The sequence below is a fragment of the Chiloscyllium plagiosum genome, unplaced genomic scaffold (genome assembly GCF_037043375.1).
Source record: "Chiloscyllium plagiosum isolate Xiang-an unplaced genomic scaffold, Cpla_swu_hap1 HiC_scaffold_3, whole genome shotgun sequence".
Classification (NCBI taxonomy): domain Eukaryota; kingdom Metazoa; phylum Chordata; class Chondrichthyes; order Orectolobiformes; family Hemiscylliidae; genus Chiloscyllium; species Chiloscyllium plagiosum.
In genome coordinates, this window is record NW_028270141.1 from 161,613,053 (window position 1) to 161,632,847 (window position 19,795).

The window sequence follows — 19,795 nt, forward strand, 5'->3', positions numbered from 1 at the left end:
CCCCCCCTAACCCTTGCTGTCTCTGTCCTGTCCCCACTAACCCTTGCTCTCCCTGTCCTGTCCCCCCTAACCCTTGCTGTCTCTGTCCTGTCCCCCCCTAACCCTTGCTGTCTCTGTCCTGTCCCCCCTAACCCTTGCTGTCTCTGTCCTGTCCCCCCCTAACCCTTGCTCTCCCTGTCCTGTCCCCCCTAACCCTTGCTGTCTCTGTCCTGTCCCCCCCTAACCCTTGCTGTCTCTGTCCTGTCCCCACTAACCCTTGCTCTCCCTGTCCTGTCCCCCCTAACCCTTGCTCTCTCTGTCCTGTTCCCCCCCCCCCAACCCTTGCTCTCTCTGTCCACCCCCCACTGCTGCCTCTTTGGCGAGAATGTTTTTTTTTCCTGAGCTTTTGTCGATTTTATTCACGTATTTTCTTGTGTTTTCTCTCTCTTTTGCTCTTGTTTTTGTGCCAGGCTTAATGCTGCCAGCGACCACCTTGTAGTCCAAGCGAGGATGTGTGTGTGATACCTCTGGCTGTCCACTCACCGCGATTCCTTCTCTACCATTCCTGCCTCTCTCCATCCAGAACCTCTTCACTACCTAAATCACATCACCCACGGGCTGTCAGCTTCTCTCTGCTGCCTCCTTGACAAATCCCTGACTGCTTCGTCACAAACCTGCTTTTGGAAGAGACTGTCCTTTGTGCTTAATGGGGAGTGGACTGCCTGTGTTAGTTCTGGTCAGCACTAACACTAGCCTGGCCTGGTTCGATTCAGTCTGCAATGTCACCACTTTGTTTCCCATGGCCTGATGGAGTATTTGCTGCCTGTGGAAAAGCATTTGTGAAAGGAGCCCTTTTGGCTCTGATTGTTCCAGAAGGCATTGAGACAGAGGTGGTGAATGTAGGGGAGATGGCAAAGACTGAGAGCCTATCCTATCCTTGTGTGTGTGTGTGTGAGAGAGAGAGAGAGAGAGATGTGTCCCCCATTGGTGGGTGGGTGTGTGTGTGAGAGAGCAGTGTCTCCCCCCCCCATCGGTGGGTGGGTGTGTGTGTGAGAGAGAGAGAGGCTGTGTGTGAGAGACCAGTGTCCCCCCCATCAGGGTGTATGTGTTTGAGTTACCCTGTACTTGTGTGCACGCATAAGTCTGTCCTTCAGTGTGCGTGTATGTTTGTATCCCCCTGTGTGTATTTCCCAAAGGATGTGTGTGTGTGTTGGTGACTATCTTGAATTCAGCATGTCCTTTTGTGTGTAATTGCATTCTTGAAAGTGTGTAGCTATGTGAGCATGTCCCTGAGTGTGTACGTGTGTGGTTGAGTGTGTTTAGGTGTGTAAGTGTGTACCTGATTGAGAATATGTGTGAAAGTCTATCCCAGTAACTGTGTGGTGTCCTTTGCCACTTCCTGTCACACTCTCCCACCCTGTCCCTGTCCTGGGAATGTTTGATGGGAGGCAGTGCAGAGGGAGCTTTACTCTGTATCGAACTCCATGCTGTCCCTAGCTTGGAAGTTTTTGATGAGGGACAGTGTGGGTGTCTGTTCTGATTTTTAGCAATTTCTAACTAAGGTTCTTCTGAAATAATGCCTCTTCAATTTAGTGGTACCACCTGTTCTGTTCTCACTGTTCTCTGGAACGAAGCTTTTCACTTTTGAGGTGACATTCCTGTGTTTTTTTTCTGAAGTGTAACTTGCTGTATTCTGTGTAGTAGCAGTAGTGATTGAATATTGTGTCTGCTGTTAATCAGAGCTGTTCTGTGCTGCCTTGTGGTGTTCTTCACATACTTAATCTTGGTGCCTCATTGTGGTTTCGCTGATGTCACTGAATCTCAATTCTGTGCCCCCCTTTAACAACCCCTCCCACTGCAACCTGTACCCCCCTCTCCTTCCATCCAGCCACACCCCTCACACTGCAACCTGTACCCCCCCTCCCCTTCCATCCAGCCACACCCCTCACACTGCAACCTGAACCCCCTCCCCCTCCATCCGGCACCAACCCCTCCCGCTGCAACCTGTACCCCCCTCCTCCTCCCCTTCCATCTGGCACCAACCCCTCCCACTGCAACCTATACCCCCCCTCCCCTTCCATCTGGCACCAACCCCTCCCACTGCAACCTATACCCCCCCTCCCCTTCCATCTAGCACCAACCCCTCCCACTGCAACCTGTACCCCCCTCCCCTTCCATCCAGCCACACCCCTCACACTGCAACCTGAACCCCCTCCCCTTCCATCCAGCACCAACCCCTCCCACTGCAACCTGTACCCCCCTCCCCTTCCATCCAGCCACACCCCTCACACTGCAACCTGAACCCCCTCCCCTTCCATCCAGCACCAACCCCTCCCGCTGCAACCTGTACCCCCCTCCCCTTCCATCCAGCCACACCCCTCACACTGCAACCTGAACCCCCTCCCCCTCCATCCGGCACCAACCCCTCCCGCTGCAACCTGTACCCCCCTCCCCTTCCATCCAGCCACACCCCTCACACTGCAACCTGTACCCCCTCCCCCTCCATCCGGCACCAACCCCTCCCGCTGCAACCTGTACCCCCCCCTCCCCTTCCATCCAGCACCAACCCCTCCCACTGCAACCTATACCCCCCCTCCCCTTCCATCCAGCACCAACCCCTCCCACTGCAACCTGTACCCCCCTCCCCTTCCATCCAGCACCAACCCCTCCCACTGCAACCTGTACCCCCCCTCCCCTTCCATCTGGCACCAACCCCTCCCACTGCAACCTGTACCTCCCCTTCACCTTCCATCTGGCACCAACCCCTCCCACTGCAACCTGTACCCCCCTCCCCTTCCATCTGGCACCAACCCCTCCCACTGCAACCTGTACCTCCCCTTCACCTTCCATCTGGCACCAACCCCTCCCACTGCAACCTGTACCCCCCTCCCCTTCCATCTGGCACCAACCCCTCCCACTGCAACCTGTACCTCCCCTTCACCTTCCATCTGGCACCAACCCCTCCTGCTGCAACCTGTACCCCCCCGCCCCTTCCATCTGGCACCAACCCCTCCTGCTGCAACCTGTACCCCCCTCCCCTTCCATCCAGCACCAACCCCTCCCACTGCAACCTGTACCCCCCCTCCCCTTCCATCCAGCACCAACCCCTCCCACTGCAACCTGTACCCCCCCGCCCCTTCCATCTGGCACCAACCCCTCCCGCTGCAACCTGTAACCCCCTCCCCTTCCATCCAGCACCAACCCCTCCCACTGCAACCTGTACCCCCCCTCCCCTTCCATCCAGCACCAACCCCTCCTGCTGCAACCTGTACCCCCCTCCCCTTCCATCTGGCACCAACCCCTCCCACTGCAACCTGTACCCCCCCTCCCCTTCCATCTGGCACCAACCCCTCCCACTGCAACCTGTACCCCCCCTTCCCCTTCCATCTGGCACCAACCCCTCCCGCTGCAACCTGTACCTCCCCTTCACCTTCCATCCAGCACCAACCCCTCCCACTGCAACCTGTACCCCCCCTCCTCCTCCCCTTCCATCCAGCACCAACCCCTCCCACTGCAACCTGTACCCCCCCCTCCTCCTCCCCTTCCATCTGGCACCAACCCCTCCCACTGCAACCTGTACCCCCCCCTCCTCCTCCCCTTCCATCTGGCACCAACCCCTCCCACTGCAACCTGTACCCCCCCCTCCTCCTCCCCTTCCATCCAGCACCAACCCCTCCCACTGCAACCTGTACCCCCCCTCCTCCTCCCCTTCCATCTGGCACCAACCTCTCCCACTGCAACCTGTACCCCCCCCTCCTCCTCCCCTTCCATCCAGCACCAACCCCTCCCACTGCAACCTGTATTCCCCCCCCCCCCCCTTCCCCTTCCATCCAGACCCTGGTGCACCAACCCCTCCCCAGCCCAAGCTGCTCCTGCTATTCCTCTCCTCCTCCTCCATCCAGCAGCCAGTCTGCCTCAGTATCTCTCCATCCCAGCGTTCTGCTGTTGAGTCTTTTCACATCCTTGCACCAAACCTCACTCTAGTGCAGTTTGTAAAAGTGGGCTTTACTGTTAAGGGAGATTGTTATCAGGCTAAAACTACTCGTCTTAATAACATCGGTGTAAGATGGTGATATAGAAAGTAAAGTGTAGAGCAAACATCTTCCAGTATTATGTTTGATTTTTCCTTTATTGGTTTATTGACAGAAAATGTTTCAAAACAAGTCGATGTAATGCTACAACAGGCGAATTGATCTGTACCTTTGGCCCGTGTCTGTCAATATCTCCAAGAGAGGAGGAATGCTATCATTGATCCAGACAGGGAGGGCATCAGCAGAGTTCCTACACTCAGCTGTCATTTCAATGTATTAAGATCTTGCTCATTCCAGCTGAGGTCCAGAAGCTTTGATAATTCTGCCTTTACATCCAAACATCAACATTCTTGTTGCATTGTTGTCTCCTCTGTTCAATAACTCAATCAGGAGAGCCACAGAAAACACTCAAACAGCCCCAAAGTCAACCTGAAATGTTGATCAACCCTATCACCACACCCCACAAGAGTGATGACCGATCACAAAGCCAACATCTTCTATTCATAACCAAATACTTGAGGAAAGTGCTAAGCAGCTTCCAAAACCAGCAATGGTTCTGGAAAGGAATGCCAGAACATAAGACCCAAGGAGCAAAAGGCCCAGTTCACAGTGTCACAGCGGATGCTGTAAATTGCAAATCCAGACATATTCAGCAGCTCAGGTCGTGTCGGTGGAGAAGGGAACAGTGTTCACCACGTGACAGATGCTGCAGGGTCTACTCCAACCTCTTGATTTGACAGCAAAAGGATTCTGACATTTTCCAGCACAGGAGAAACACCACGTTATTCACAGGATCAGTACTGACGGAGTGCCACACTGTCAGAGGGTCGGTACTGAGGGAGTGCAGCACTGTCACAGGGTCAGTGCTGAGGGAGTGCCGCACTGTCACAGGGTCAGTACTGAGGGAGTGTCACACTGTCAGAGGGTCGGTACTGAGGGAGTGCAGCACTGTCAGAGGGTCGGTACTGAGGGAGTGCAGCAATGTCACAGGGTCAGTACTGAGGGAGTGTCACACTGTCAGAGGGTCGGTACTGAGGGAGTGCAGCACTGTCACAGGGTCAGTACTGAGGGAGTGTCACACTGTCACAGGGTCAGTACTGAGGGAGTGTCACACTGTCACAGGGTCAGTACTGAGGGAGTGTCACACTGTCACAGGGTCAGTACTGAGGGAGTGCAGCACTGTCACAGTGTCAGTGCTGAGGGAGTGCAGCACTGTCACAGGGTCAGTACTGAGGGAGTGCCGCACTGTCGGAGGGTCAGTGCTGAGGGAGTGCCGCACTGTCACAGGGTCAGTGCTGAGGGAGTGCCGCACTGTCACAGGGTCAGTACTGAGGGAGTGCAGCACTGTCACAGGGTCAGTACTGAGGGAGTGTCAGAGGGTCAGTACTGAGGGAGTGTCACACTGTCACAGGGTCGGTACTGAGGGAGTGTCACACTGTCACAGGGTCGGTACTGAGGGAGTGTCACACTGTCACAGGGTCGGTACTGAGGGAGTGTCACACTGTCACAGGATCAGTCCTGAGGGAGTGTCACACTGTCACAGGGTCGGTACTGAGGGAGTGTCACACTGTCACAGGATCAGTACTGAGGGAGTGTCACACTGTCACAGGATCAGTACTGAGGGAGTGCTGCACTGTCACAGGGTCAGTACTGAGGGAGTGCCGCACTGTCAGAGGATCGGTACTGAGGGAGTGCCGCACTGTCAGAGGGTCAGTACTGAGGGTGTGCCACACTGTCAGAGGGTCAGTACTGAGGGTGTGCCGCACTGTCAGAGGGTCAGTACTGAGGGAGTGCCGCACTGTCAGAGGGTCAGTACTGAGGGAGTGCCGCACTGTCGGAGGGTCAGTACTGAGGGTGTGCCACACTGTCAGAGGGTCAGTACTGAGGGTGTGCCGCACTGTCAGAGGGTCAGTACTGAGGGTGTGCCGCACTGTCGGAGGGTCAGTACTGAGGGAGTGTCACACTGTCCCAGGGTCAGTGCTGAGGGAGTGTCTCACTGTCCCAGGGTCAGTACTGAGGGAATGCCGCACTGTCAGAGGGTCGGTACTGAGGGTGTGCCGCACTGTCGGAGGGTCAGTGCTGACGGAGTGCCGCACTGTCGGAGGGTCAGTGCTGACGGAGTGCCGCACTGTCAGAGGGTCAGTGCTGACGGAGTGCCGCACTGTCAGAGGGTCAGTGCTGACGGAGTGCCGCACTGTCAGAGGGTCAGTGCTGACGGAGTGCCGCACTGTCAGAGGGTCAGTGCTGACGGAGTGCCGCACTGTCAGAGGGTCAGTGCTGACGGAGTGCCGCACTGTCAGAGGGTCAGTGCTGACGGAGTGCCGCACTGTCAGAGGGTCAGTGCTGACGGAGTGCCGCACTGTCAGAGGGTCAGTGCTGACGGAGTGCCGCACTGTCAGAGGGTCAGTGCTGACGGAGTGCCGCACTGTCAGAGGGTCAGTGCTGACGGAGTGCCGCACTGTCAGAGGGTCAGTGCTGACGGAGTGCCGCACTGTCAGAGGGTCAGTGCTGACGGAGTGCCGCACTGTCAGAGGGTCAGTGCTGAGGGAGTGCCGCACTGTCAGAGGGTCAGTACTGAGGGAGTGCCGCACTGTCAGAGGGTCAGTAATGAGGGATTGCCGCACTGTCAGAGGGTCAGTACTGAGGGAGTGCCGCACTGTCAGAGGGTCAGTGCTGACGGAGTGCCACACTGTCAGAGGGTCAGTGCTGAGGGAGTGCCGCACTGTCAGAGGGTCAGTGCTGAGGGAGTGCTGCACTGTCGGTGGGTCTGTGCTGATGGAGTGCCGCACTCTTGGAAGTGTCTGGATGATCATTGTGAACGCAATGCCTATCTGCTCTGATATCTGAATTTAAATGATCACATGACACTATCTAAAGGTAAAGCGACAGCCTCCTGTGTCCTGCCCAGTTACCCTTTGGCCAACGTCAGGACAGCGGGTATCTGGGAGGGTATCCTGGGCAGGTATCCAGGAGTGTATCTGGGAGGGGTTGTGGTGTGGAACTTGGTGCTCAGTTTCTTGGATTGCTGCAGTGCCACTTGATTGGATATGAAATGTTATGGGACTGTCTGAGATGGCAAAAGGCACCAAGAAAGCAAAGTCTTGCTTATATAGTTGCTGTACACTGCATAGAATTTGCTGCTTCTCAATTCTGACAGTGAGTGTCACATTCAGGTTGCACCAGCAATCCAGTTTCTTGTCGTGTACCATTAGCCAGGAGCGAAGACACAGTGAGAGTGAGCAGTGGTTTCACTACGATCCTGAATGTACTGAGAGATTACAGAGCTGCCTACCTCTCTGCTCACCACAGCCAGGTCCACAGGAGTCTGAACATCAGTCTGGCAGCTGCTTGTTCACTCCCTTACTCCTGACCTCACCTGGATGAGGCTGACAGAAAGGCAGCCCCGAGGTCTCAGCTTCTTCAGGGCAGGGTGAGGTCTGCTTCTCCTCTGCCTGCTCATTCTGCCTTGTCTTTTGATGGAGCTGCTCTCTCCAGTACAAGTCACAGTGGTGCGTCAGTGTGCAGAACAGAGAAAGCAGCCGACCTTGTATCAGGAGGGGTCTCCATGTCCATCAGTGTTCTCTGTATCTCCATGCTGACACGCTGATGACCAAGACTCTGTGCCACGTCACCTCAGTGTGCTGGAGCTATCAGAGTACAGTAAGTCAGATTGTTAGCAGTGTGCCCATCACATGACGGTCTTGTGGCGCAATAGTAGAGTCCCTGCATCTACGACAGAAGAGTCAAAAAGTGCGGTGCTGGAAAAGCACAGCTGGTCAGGTAGCATCCGAGGAGCAGGAGAGTGGACGTTTCAGGCCTAAGGCCATGATCAGAGTCCCTGCTCTCCTGCTCCTCAGACGCTGCCTGACCGGCTGTGGTGCTCCATGCATCTCGACTCTGACTCTGCAGCATCTACAGGTTTCACTGTCTCTCTGAGACAGGAGGCCACTCGTCAAATCTCAACTGCTACTGATCTTCGTCAGAACACCTCGGAAGGGTGAATTCGAAAATAAAACCGATCAATAAACCATATTACCAGTTCCCCTCGCACACCCGATCAACTGAATTCCCTGGTTTTGTCAGAGCAACATCATAAATGGTGAGCAACTCATCACCCATCTCTATCTCTCCCTTACTCCCCCCTCTCTCTCCCCCCATCCCAGTCTCTCACTCTCTCTGTTTCTGTCTCTATGTTTGTCTTGGTGTCGATGACTCCTTTGTTCCCTCTGTATCTCCCTCTGTGTTTTTATCATACCTTCTATCACCACTCTTTATCTCCACTCTTCCTCCATCTCTTTCCCTTTACCCATTTCATCCGTGCCCTTCTATCTCTCTCTTTCCCCTTGTACGTCCATCTGTCTCTCTCTCTATCCCCCTTTCTGTGGTGCAGAGGTAGGGAAGAGGGGGTGCTGTAATTGTAGCAATGTTGGGTGCCGGATGGATTGCGTGTACTGTGCTTACCTTATCACTCGCTGAAACCACCCAATTCTGAAATAAAGCATATCCTGATGGGTGAGCCCGGACTCATCGCCTCATTACTGGTTCCATTCATGTTTCTCAACAATCCACAATTCAGTACAACTTCATTTATAGAGAGACTGACAGAGGGACTGGGGTCTGAGAGAGAGACACACTGACAGAGGGACTGGGGGTCAGAGAGAGAGACACACTGACAGAGGGACTGGGGGTCAGAGAGAGAGACACACTGACAGAGGGACTGGGGGTCAGAGAGGGAGAGAGACTGACAGAGGGACTGGGGGTCAGAGAGGGAGAGAGACTGACAGAGGGACTGGGGGTCAGAGAGGGAGAGAGACTGACAGAGGGACTGGGGGTCAGAGAGGGAGAGAGACTGAGAGGGACTGGGGGTCAGAGAGGGAGAGAGACTGACAGAGGGACTGGGGGTCAGAGAGGGAGAGAGACTGACAGAGGGACTGGGGTCAGAGAGAGAGAGACTGACTGAGGGACTGGGGTCAGAGAGAGAGAGACTGACTGAGGGACTGGGGTCAGAGAGAGAGAGAGAGAGAGAGACACTGAGAGTGACTGGGGTCAGAGAGAGAGAGAGAGACACTGACAGAGGGACTGGGGTCAGAGAGAGAGAGAGAGACACTGACAGAGGGACTGGGGTCAGAGAGAGAGAGAGACACTGACAGAGGGACTGGGGACAAAGAGAGAGAGATCGACAGGGACTGGGGTTAGCGAGAGAGAGAGAGACTGACAGAGGGACTGGGGTCAGAGAGAGAGCCTGACAGAGGGACTGGGGTCAGAGAGAGAGAGTGAGACAGACTGACAGAGGGACTGGGGTCAGAGAGAGAGAGTGAGACAGACTGTCAGAGGGACTGGGGTCAGAGAGGGAGACACTGACAGAGGGACTGGGATCAGAGAGAGAGACACTGACAGAGGGACTGGGGTCAGAGAGAGAGACACTGACAGAGGGACTGGGGTCAGAGAGAGAGACTGAGAGGGACTGGGGTCAGAGAGAGAGAGACTGACAGAGACTGGGGTCAGAGAGAGAGAGATCGACAGGGACTGGGGTCAGAGAGAGAGAGAGTGACAGAGGGACTGGGGTTAGCGAGAGAGAGACTCAGAGACTGGGGTCAGAGAGAGAGAGACTGACAGAGACTGGGGTCAGAGAGAGAGAGACTCAGAGACTGGGGTCAGAGAGAGAGAGACTGACAGAGACTGGGGTCAGAGAGAGAGAGACTGACAGGGACTGGGGTCAGAGAGAGAGAGAGAGAGACAGACACAGACTGACAGGGACCGGGGTCAGAAAGAGAGAGAGAGAGAGACACACAGACTGACAGGGACTGGGGTCAGAAAGAGAGAGAGAGAGAGACAGACTGACAGGGGTCAGAGAGAGAGAGAGAGACACTGACAGACTGACCGGGACTGGGGTCAGAGAGAGACAGAGACTGACAGAGGAACTGGGGTCCGAGAGAGAGACACACTGTCAGAGGGATTGGGGTCAGAGAGAGAGAGAGAGAGACTGACAGGGACTGGGGTCAGAGAGAGAGAGACTGATGGACTGGGGTCAGAGAGAGAGAGAGAGAGAGACAGACTGTCAGAGGGACTGGGGTCAGAAAGAGAGGGCCTGACAGAGGGACTGGGGTCAGAAAGAGAGGGCCTGACAGAGGGACTGGGGTCAGAAAGAGAGGGCCTGACAGAGGGACTGGGGTCAGAAAGAGAGGGCCTGACAGAGGGACTGGGGTCAGAAAGAGAGGGCCTGACAGAGGGACTGGGGTCAGAAAGAGAGGGCCTGACAGAGGGACTGGGGTCAGAAAGAGAGGGCCTGACAGAGGGACTGGGGTCAGAAAGAGAGGGCCTGACAGAGGGACTGGGGTCAGAAAGAGTGAGATTGACAGAGGGACTGGGGTCAGAGAGAGAGGGAGAGAGACTGTCAGAAGGACTGGGGTCAGAGAAAGAGAGAAATTGACAGAGGGACTGGGGTCAGAGAGAGATGAGACTGATAGAGGGGCTGGGGTGTGAGAGAGATGAGACTGATAGAGGGACTGGGGTCAGAGAGATGAGATTGATAGAGGGACTGGGGTCAGAGAGAGAGAGAGAGACTGAGAGTGACTGGGGTCAGAGAGAGAGACTGACAGAGTGACTGGGGTCAGAGAGAGAGACTGGCAGAGGGACAGGGGTCAGAGAGAGAGACTGGCAGAGGGACTGGGGTCAGAGAGAGAGAGAGAGAGACTGACAGAGGGACGGGTCAGAAAGAGAGAGAGGCACTGACAGAGGGACTGGAGTCAGAGAGAGAGACAGATTGTCAGAGGGACCGGGGTCAGAGAGAGAGACTGGCAGAGGGACAGGGGTCAGAGAGAGAGACTGGCAGAGGGACTGGGGTCAGAGAGAGAGAGAGAGACAGATTGTCAGAGGGACCGGGGTTAGAGAGAGAGAAAGAGAGAGAGACTGTCAGAGGGACTTGGGTCAGAGAGAGCGAGAGAGAGACTGACAGAGGGACTGGGGTCAGAGCGAGAGAGAGAGACAGACTGTCAGAGGGACTGGGGTCAGAGATAGAGAGACAGACTGTCAGAGGGACTGGGATCAGAGAGAGAGATAGACAGACTGTCAAAGGGACTGGGGTCAGAGAGAGAGATAGACAGACTGTCAGAGGGACTGGGGTCAGAGAGAGAGACAGACAGACTGTCAGAGGGACTGGGGTCAGAAAGAGAGAGCCTGACAGAGGGACTGGGGTCAGAGAGAGAGAGAAACTGACAGAGGGACTGGGGTCAGAGTGAGATGAGACTGACAGAGGGACTGGGGTCAGAAAGAGAGAGATTGACAGAGGGACTGGGGTCAGAAAGAGAGGGACAGGGACTGACAGAGGGGCTAGGGTCAGGGAAAGAGAGAAACTGACAGAGGGACTGGGGGCAGAGAGAGATGAGACTGACAGAGGGACTGGGGGCAGCGAGAGATGAGACTGACAGAGGGACTGGGGTCAGAGAGAGAGATGAGACTGACAGAGGGACTGGGGGCAGCGAGAGATGAGACTGATAGAGGGACTGGGGTCAGAGAGAGATGAGACTGATAGAGGGACTGGGGTCAGAGAGAGATGAGACTGATAGAGGGACTGGGGTCAGAGAGAGAGACTGACAGAGGGACTGGGGTCAGAGATGAGACTGACAGAGGGACTGGGGTCAGAGAGAGAGAGACTATCAGAAGGACTGGGGTCAGAGAGAGAGAGAGAGAGACGGACAGAGGGACTGGGGTCAGAGAGAGATGAGACTGACAGAGGGACTGGGGTCAGAGAGACACAGACTGTCAGAGGGACTGCGGTCAGCGAGAGAGAGAGAGAGACAGACTGACTGTCAGAGGGACTGGGGTCACAGAGAGAGAGAGTGAGACAGACTGTCAGAGGGACTGGGGTCAGAGAGAGAGAGAGAGACAGACAGACCGACAGAGGGACTGGGGTCAGAGAGAGAGAGACTGTCAGAGGGACTGGGGTCAGAGTCAGAGAGAGAGAGAGACGGACAGAGGGACTGGGTTCAGCGAGTGATGAGACTGACAGAGGGACTGGAGTCAGAGAGAGAGAGAGAGACAGACTGTCAGAGGGACTGGGGTCAGAGAGAGAGACTAACAGAGGGACTGGGGTCAGAAAGAGAGAGAGACACTGACAGAGGGACTGGGGTCAGAGAAAGAGTGAGACAGACTGTCAGAGGGACTGGGGTCAGAGAGAGAGAGAGAAACCGACTGACAGAGGGACTGGGGTCAGAGAGAGAGCCTGACAGTGGGACTGGGGTCAGAGAGAGAGAGCCTGTCAGAGGGACTGGGGTCAGAGAGAGAGAGAGAGAGACTGACTGATGATACGAAAGTCGGAGGAGTTGTAGACAGTGAGGAAGGACGTGGCAGGTTACAGCGGGATATAGATAAGCTGCAGAACTGGGCAGAAAGGTGGCAAATGGAGTTCAATGTAGCTAAGTGTGAGGTGATTCACTTTGGTAAGAGTAACAAAAAGATGGGGTACTGGGCTAATGGTCGGATACTTGGTAGTGTGGATGAGCAGAGGGATCTTGGTGTCCATGTACACAGATCTTTGAAAGTTGCCACCCAGGTAAATAGTGCGGTGAAGAAGGCATATGGCGTACTGGCTTTTATTGGCAGAGGAATTGAGTTCCGGAGCCCTGAGGTCATGTTGCAGTTGTATAAGACTCTGGTGCGGCCGCATCTGGAGTATTGTGTGCAGTTTTGGTCGCCATACTATAGGAAGGATGTGGAGGCCCTGGAACGGGTGCAGAGGAGGTTTACCAGGATGTTGCCTGTTATGGTAGGAAGATCGTATGAGGAAAGGCTGAGGCACTTGGGGTTGTTTTCATTGGAGAAAAGGTTTAGGAGTGACTTGATAGAGGTGTACAAGATGATTAGGGGTTTAGATAGGGTCGACAGTGAGAATCTTTTTCGACGTATGGAGTCAGCTATTACGAGGGGGCATCGCTTTAAATTAAGGGGGGGTAGGTATAGGACAGATGTTAGGGGTAGGTTCTTTACTCAGCGAGTCGTGAGTTCATGGAATGCCCTGCCAGTAGCAGTGGTGGACTCTCCCTCTTTATGGGCATTTAAGCGGGCATTGGATAGGCATATGGAGGATAGTGGGCTAGTGTAGGTTAGGTGGGCTTGGATCGGCGCAACATCGAGGGCCGAAGGGCCTGTACTGCGTTGTATTCTTCTATGTTCTATGACAGAGGGAGTGGGGTCAGAGAGAGTGAGAGAGACACTGACAGAGGGACTGGGGTCAGAGAGCGCGAAAGAGAGACTGACAGAGGGAGTGGGTTCAGAGAGAGAGAGAGAGAGACACTGACAGAGGGACTGGGGTCAGAAAGAGAGAGCCTGACACAGGAACTGGGGTCAGAGAGAGATGTGACTGACAGAGGGACTGGGGTCAGAGAGAGAGAGACTGACAGAGGGACTGGGGTCAGAGTGAGATGAGACTGACTGAGGGACTGGGGTCAGAGAGAGAGAGACTGACTGAGGGACTGGGGTCAGAGAGAGAGAGACTGACAGAGGGACTGGGGTCAGAGTGAGATGAGACTGACAGAGGGACTGGGGTCAGAAAGAGAGAGATTGACAGAGGGACTGGGGTCAGAGAGAGAGGGAGAGAGTTTGATTACATTACAGTGTGGAAACAGGCCCTTCGGCCGAACAAGTCCACACCGACCCGCCGAAGCGCAACCCACCCATACCCCTACATTTACCCCTTTACCTAACACTACGGGCAATTTAGCATGGCCAATTCACCTGAGCTGCACATCTTTGGACTGTGTGAGGAAACCGGAGCACCCGGAGGAAACCCACGCAGACACGGGGAGAATGTGCAAACTCCACACAGTCAGTCGCCTGAGGCGGGAATTGAACCCAGGTCTCTGGCGCTGCGAGGCAGAGACTGACAGAGGGACTGGGGTCAGAGAAAGAGAGAAACTGACAGAGGGACTGGGGCAGCGAGAGATGAGACTGATAGAGGGACTGGGGTCAGAGAGAGATGAGAGTGATAGAGGGACTGGGGTCAGAGAGAGATGAGACTGATAGAGGGACTGGGGTCAGAGAGAGAGAGACTGAGAGGGTCTGGGGTCAGAAAGAGAGAGACTGAGAGGGACTGGGGTCAGAGAGAGAGAGACTGATAGAGGGACAGGGGTCAGAGAGAGAGAGAGACTGGGAGGAACTGGGGTCAGAGAGAGAGAGAGACAGACAGAGGGACTGGGGTCAGAGAAAGAGAGAAACTGACAGAGGGACTGGGGCAGCGAGAGATGAGACTGATAGAGGGACTGGGGTCAGAGATGAGAGTGATAGAGGGACTGGGGTCAGAGAGAGATGAGACTGATAGAGGGACTGGGGTCAGAGAGAGAGAGAGACTGAGAGGGTCTGGGGTCAGAAAGAGAGAGACTGAGAGGGACTGGGGTCAGAGAGAGAGAGACTGATAGAGGGACAGGGGTCAGAGAGAGAGAGAGACTGGGAGGAACTGGGGTCAGAGAGAGAGAGAGAGACAGACAGAGGGACTGGGGTCAGAGAGAGAGAGACTGGCAGAGGGACTGGGGTCAGAGAGAGAGAGACTGACAGAGGGACTGGGGTCAGAGAGAGAGAGACTGATAGAGAGACTGGGGTCAGAGAGAGAGACAGAGACTGAGAGGGACTGGGGTCAGAGAGAGAGAGAGAGAGACTGACAGAGGGACTGGGGTCAGAGAGAGAGAGACTGGCGAGGGACTGGGGTCAGAGAGAGAGAGACTGACAGAGGGACTGGGGTCAGAGAGAGAGAGACTGACAGAGGGACTGGGGTCAGAGAGAGACTGACAGAGGTTCTGGGGTCAGAGAGAGAGAGAGAAACTGGCAGTGCGTCTGGGGTCAGAGAGAGAGAGACTGACTGAGGGACTGGCTTCAGAGAGAGAGACACTGACAGAGAACTGGGGTCAGAAAGAGAGAGATTGACCAAGGGACTGGGATCAGAGAGAGAGAGACTGACAGAGGGACAGGGGTCAGAGAGAGAGAGCCTGACAGAGGGACTGGGGTCAGAGGGAGAGAGACAGACAGACTGTCAGAGGGACTGGGGTCAGAGAGAGAGAGTGAGACAGACTGTCAGAGGGACTGGGGTCAGAGAGAGAGAGAGAGAGTGAGACAGACTGTCAGAGGGACTGGGGTCAGAGAGAGAGAGACTGTCAGAGGGACTGGGGTCAGAGAGAGATGAGACTGACAGAGGGACTGGGGTCAGAGAGAGAGAGAGAGACTGACAGAGGGATTGAGGTCAGAGAGAGCGAGAGAGAGACTGACAGAGGGACTGGCGTCAGAGAGAGAGACTGTCAGAGGGACTGGGGTCAGAGAGAGAGAGAGGGAGACAGTCTGTCAGAGGGACTGGGGTCAGAGAGAGACACTGACCGAGGGACTGGGGTCAGAGAGAGACAGACTGTCAGAGGGACTGGGGTCAGAGAGAGAGAGAGAGATAGACTGTCAGAGAGACTGGGGTCAGAGAGAGAGAGAGAGACTGACAGAGGGACTGGGGTCAGAGAGAGAGTGAGAGACTGTCAGAGGGACTGGGGTCAGAGAGAGAGACAGAGACTGTCAGAGGGACTGGGGTCAGAGAGAGAGAGACTGACAGAGGGACTGGGGTCAGAGAGAGAGAGAGACTGACAGAGGGACTGGGGTCAGACATAGATGAGACTGACAGAGGGACTGGGGTCAGAGAGAGAGACACTGACAGAGGGACTGGGGTCAGAGAGAGAGAGACTGACAGAGGGACTGGGGTCAGAAAGAGATTGACAGAGGGACTGGGGTCAGAGAGAGACAGACTGACAGAGGGATTAGGGTCAGAGTGAGATGAGACTGACAGAGGGACTGGGGTCAGAAAGAGAGAGGTTGACAGAGGGACTGGGGTCAGAGAGAGAGGGAAAGAGACTGTCAGAGGGACTGGGGTCAGAGAGAGAGGGAGAGAGACTGTCAGAGGGACTGGGGTCAGAGAGAGACAGAGGGTCTGTGATCAGAGAAAGAGAGAAACTGACAGAGGGACTGGGGGCTGCGAGAGAGAGAGACTTACAGAGGGACTGGGGTCAGAGAGAGATGAGACTGATAGAGGGACTGGGGTCAGAGAGAGAGACTGACAGAGGTACTGGGGTCAGAGAGAGAGACTGAGAGGGACGGGTCAGAGAGAGAGAGAGACTGAGACAGACTGGGGTCAGAGAGAGAAAGACTGACAGAGGGACTGGGGTCAGAGAGATGAGGCTGACAGAGGGACTGGGGTCAAAGAGAGATGAGACTGATAAAGAGACTGAGGTCAGCGAGAGAGACTGACAGAGGTACTGGGGTCAGAGAGAGAGACTGAGACGGACTGGGGTCAGAGAGAGAGAGAGAGACTGACAGAGGGGCTGGGGTCAGAGAGAGACTGGCAGAGGGACTGGGGTCAGAGAGAGAGAGAGAGACTGACAGAGGGACAGGGGTCAGAGAGAGAGACGGACAGAGGGACTGGGGTCAAAGAGAGCGAGAGAGACTGACAGAGGGACTGGGGTCAGAGACAGACAGACTGACAGAGGGACTGGGGTCAGAGAGAGAGGGAGAGAGACGGACAGAGGGACTGGGGTCAAAGAGAGCGAGAGAGACTGACAGAGGGACTGGGGTCATAGAACATAGAACATAGAACATAGAAGAATACAGCGCAGTACAGGCCCTTTGGCCCTCGATGTTGCGCCGATCCAAGCCCACCTAACCTATACTAACCCACTATCCTCCATATACCTATCCAATGCCCGCTTAAATGCCCATAAAGAGGGAGAGTCCACCACTGCTGCTGGCAGGGCATTCCATGAACTTATGACTCGCTGAGTGAAGAACCTACCCCTAACTTCAGTCCTATATCTACCCCCCCTTAATTTAAAGCTATGCCCCCTTTTAATACCCGACTCCATACGCGGGAAAAGGTTCACACTGTCAACCCTATCTAACCCCCTAATCATCTTGTACACCTCAATCAAGTCACCCCTAAACCTTCTTTTCTCTAATGAAAACAGCCCCAAGTGTCTCAGTCTATCCTCATACGATCTTCCTTCCATACCAGGCAACATCCTGGTAAACCTCCTCTGCACCCGTTCCAGTGCCTCCACATCCTTCCTATAGTATGGCGACCAAAACTGCACACAATATTCCAGATGCGGCCGCACCAGAGTTTTATACAACTGCATCATGACCTCAGGACTCCGGAACTCAATTCCTCTACCAATAAAAGCCAGTACGCCATATGCCTTCCTCACCGCACTATTTACCTGGGTGGCAACTTTCAGAGATCTGAGAACATGGACACCAAGATCCCTCTGCTCATCCACACTACCAAGTATCCGACCATTAGCCCAGTACCCCATCTTTTTGTTATTCTTCCCAAAGTAAATCACCTCACATTTAGCTACATTGAATTCCATTTGCCACCTTTCTGCCCAGCTCTGCAGCTTCTCTATATCCTGCTGTAACCTGCCACATCCTTCCTCACTGTCAACAACTCCTCCGACTTTCGTATCATCCGCAAACTTGCTCACCCAACCTTCTAACCCCTCTTCCAGGTCATTTATAAAAATGACAAACAGCAATGGTCCCAAAACAGATCCTTGCGGAACACCGCTAGTGACGGCACTCCATGAAGAAACTTTGCCATCAACTACTACCCTCTGTCTTCTTCCATCCAGCCAATTCCTAATCCAAACCTCCAACTCACCCTCAATGCCATATCTCCGTATTTTCTGCAGTAGCCTACCATGGGGAACCTTATCAAACGCCTTACTAAAATCCATATATACCACATCTACCGCTTTCCCCTCATCAACCTCCTTCGTCACCTTTTCAAAGAATTCAATAAGGTTTGTGAGGCACGACCTGCCCTTCACAAAACCATGCTGACTATCCTTGATCACATTATTCCTATCCAGATGTGCATAAATCCTATCCCTTACAATTCTCTCTAAGACTTTGCCCACAACAGAAGTGAGACTCACCGGCCTATAGTTACTAGGGTTATCCCTACTCCCCTTTTTGAACAAGGGAACCACATTTGCTATCCTCCAGTCTTCTGGCACTACTCCTGTAGACAAAGAGGACATAAAAATCAAGGCCAATGGCTCTGCAATCTCCTCCCTTGCTTCCCAGAGAATCCTAGGATAAATGCCATCAGGCCCAGGGGACTTATCTATTTTCACCTTTTCCAGGATATCCAACACCTCTTCTCTACATACCTCAAAGCCATCCATTCTACTTATTTGTGACTCAGTATTCACATCGACGACAATGCCCTGTTCCTGAGTAAATACTGAAGAAAAGTATTCATTCAGTGTCTCCCCAATCTCTTCCGCCTCCACACGCAACTTCCCACTACTATCCTTGACTGGACCTATTCCTACCCTAGTCATTCTTTTATTCCTAACATACCTATAGAAAGCCTTAGGGTTTTCCCTAATCCTACCGACTAAGGACCTTTCATGTCCCCTCCTTGCTGCTCTTAGCTCTCTCTTCAGGTCCTTCCTGGCTACCCTATAACTCTCAATCGCCCCAATTGAACCTTCACGTCTCATCTTGAGATAGGCCGCCCTCTTCCATTTAACAAGGGATTCCAATTCCTTATTAAACCACGGCTCCCTCGCACGACCCTTTCCTCCCTGCCTGACAGGTACATAATTATCAAGGACACTCAATAGTTGCTCCTTGAACAAGCTCCACATATCATTTACACTCTTGCCTTGGAGTCTACTTTTCCAAGCCACACATCCTAAGTCATGCCTCACCGCATCATAATTTCCCTGACCCCAGCTATAACTCTTGCCCTGTAGTACACACTTATCCCTCTCCATCACGAGAGTAAAAATCACCGAATTATGGTCACTATCCCCAAAGTGCTCACCTACCTCTAATTCTAACACCTGGCCTGGTTCGTTACCCAGAACCAAATCCAGTATGGCCTCACCTCTTGTTGGCCTGTCTACATATTGTGTCAGGAAACTCTCCTGCACACATTGAACAAACACTGACCCATCTAACGAACTTGAGCTATAGCTTTCCCAATCAATATCAGGAAAGTTAAAGTCCCCCATAACCACCACCCTATTACTGTCACTCATCTCCTGAATCACCTTCCCTATCCTTTCTTCTACGTTTCTAGGACTATTGGGAGGCCTGTAAAAGACTCCTAACAGGGTGACCTCACCTTTCCTATTCCGAACCTCAGCCCAAACTACCTCAGATGGCAAGTCCTCATCCATCGTCCTTTCCACCACTGTAATACTATCTTTGACAAGCAATGCCACACCTCCCCCTCTTTTACCCCCACCTCTGACCCTACTAAAACAGAGAGAGAGACTGACTGAGGGACTGGGGTCAGAGAGAGAGGGAGAGAGACTGACAGAGGGACTGGGGTCAGAGAGAGAGAGAGACTGACAGAGGGACTGGGATCAGTGAGAGAGAGACTGACAGAGGGACTGGGGTCAGAGAGAGAGAGAGACACTGACAGAGGGACTGGGGTCAGAGAGAGAGACGGACAGAGGGACTGGGTTCAAAGAGAGCGAGAGAGACTGACAGAGGGACTGGGGTCAGAGACAGACAGACTGACAGAGGGACTGGGGTCAGAGAGAGAGGGAGAGAGACTGACACAGGGACTGGGGTCAGAGAGAAAAAGACTGACAGAGGGACTGGGGTCAGTGAGAGAGACTGACAGAGGAACTGGGGTCAGAGAGAGAGAAACTGACAGACGGACTGGGGTCAGAGAGAGAGACAGAGACTGACAGAGGGACTGGGATGAGAGAGACTGACAGAGGGACAGGGGTCAGAGAGAGAGAGAG

The 19,795-nt window shown here is 54.1% G+C and overlaps 1 protein-coding gene across 1 annotated transcript in view; it reads left to right on the forward strand.

Moving 5' to 3' along the window:
- The window catches only part of klc1b (kinesin light chain 1b), a 94,311-nt gene that overhangs the window by 59,166 nt on the left and 15,350 nt on the right, over positions 1-19,795 (forward strand). The window lies entirely within an intron of this gene.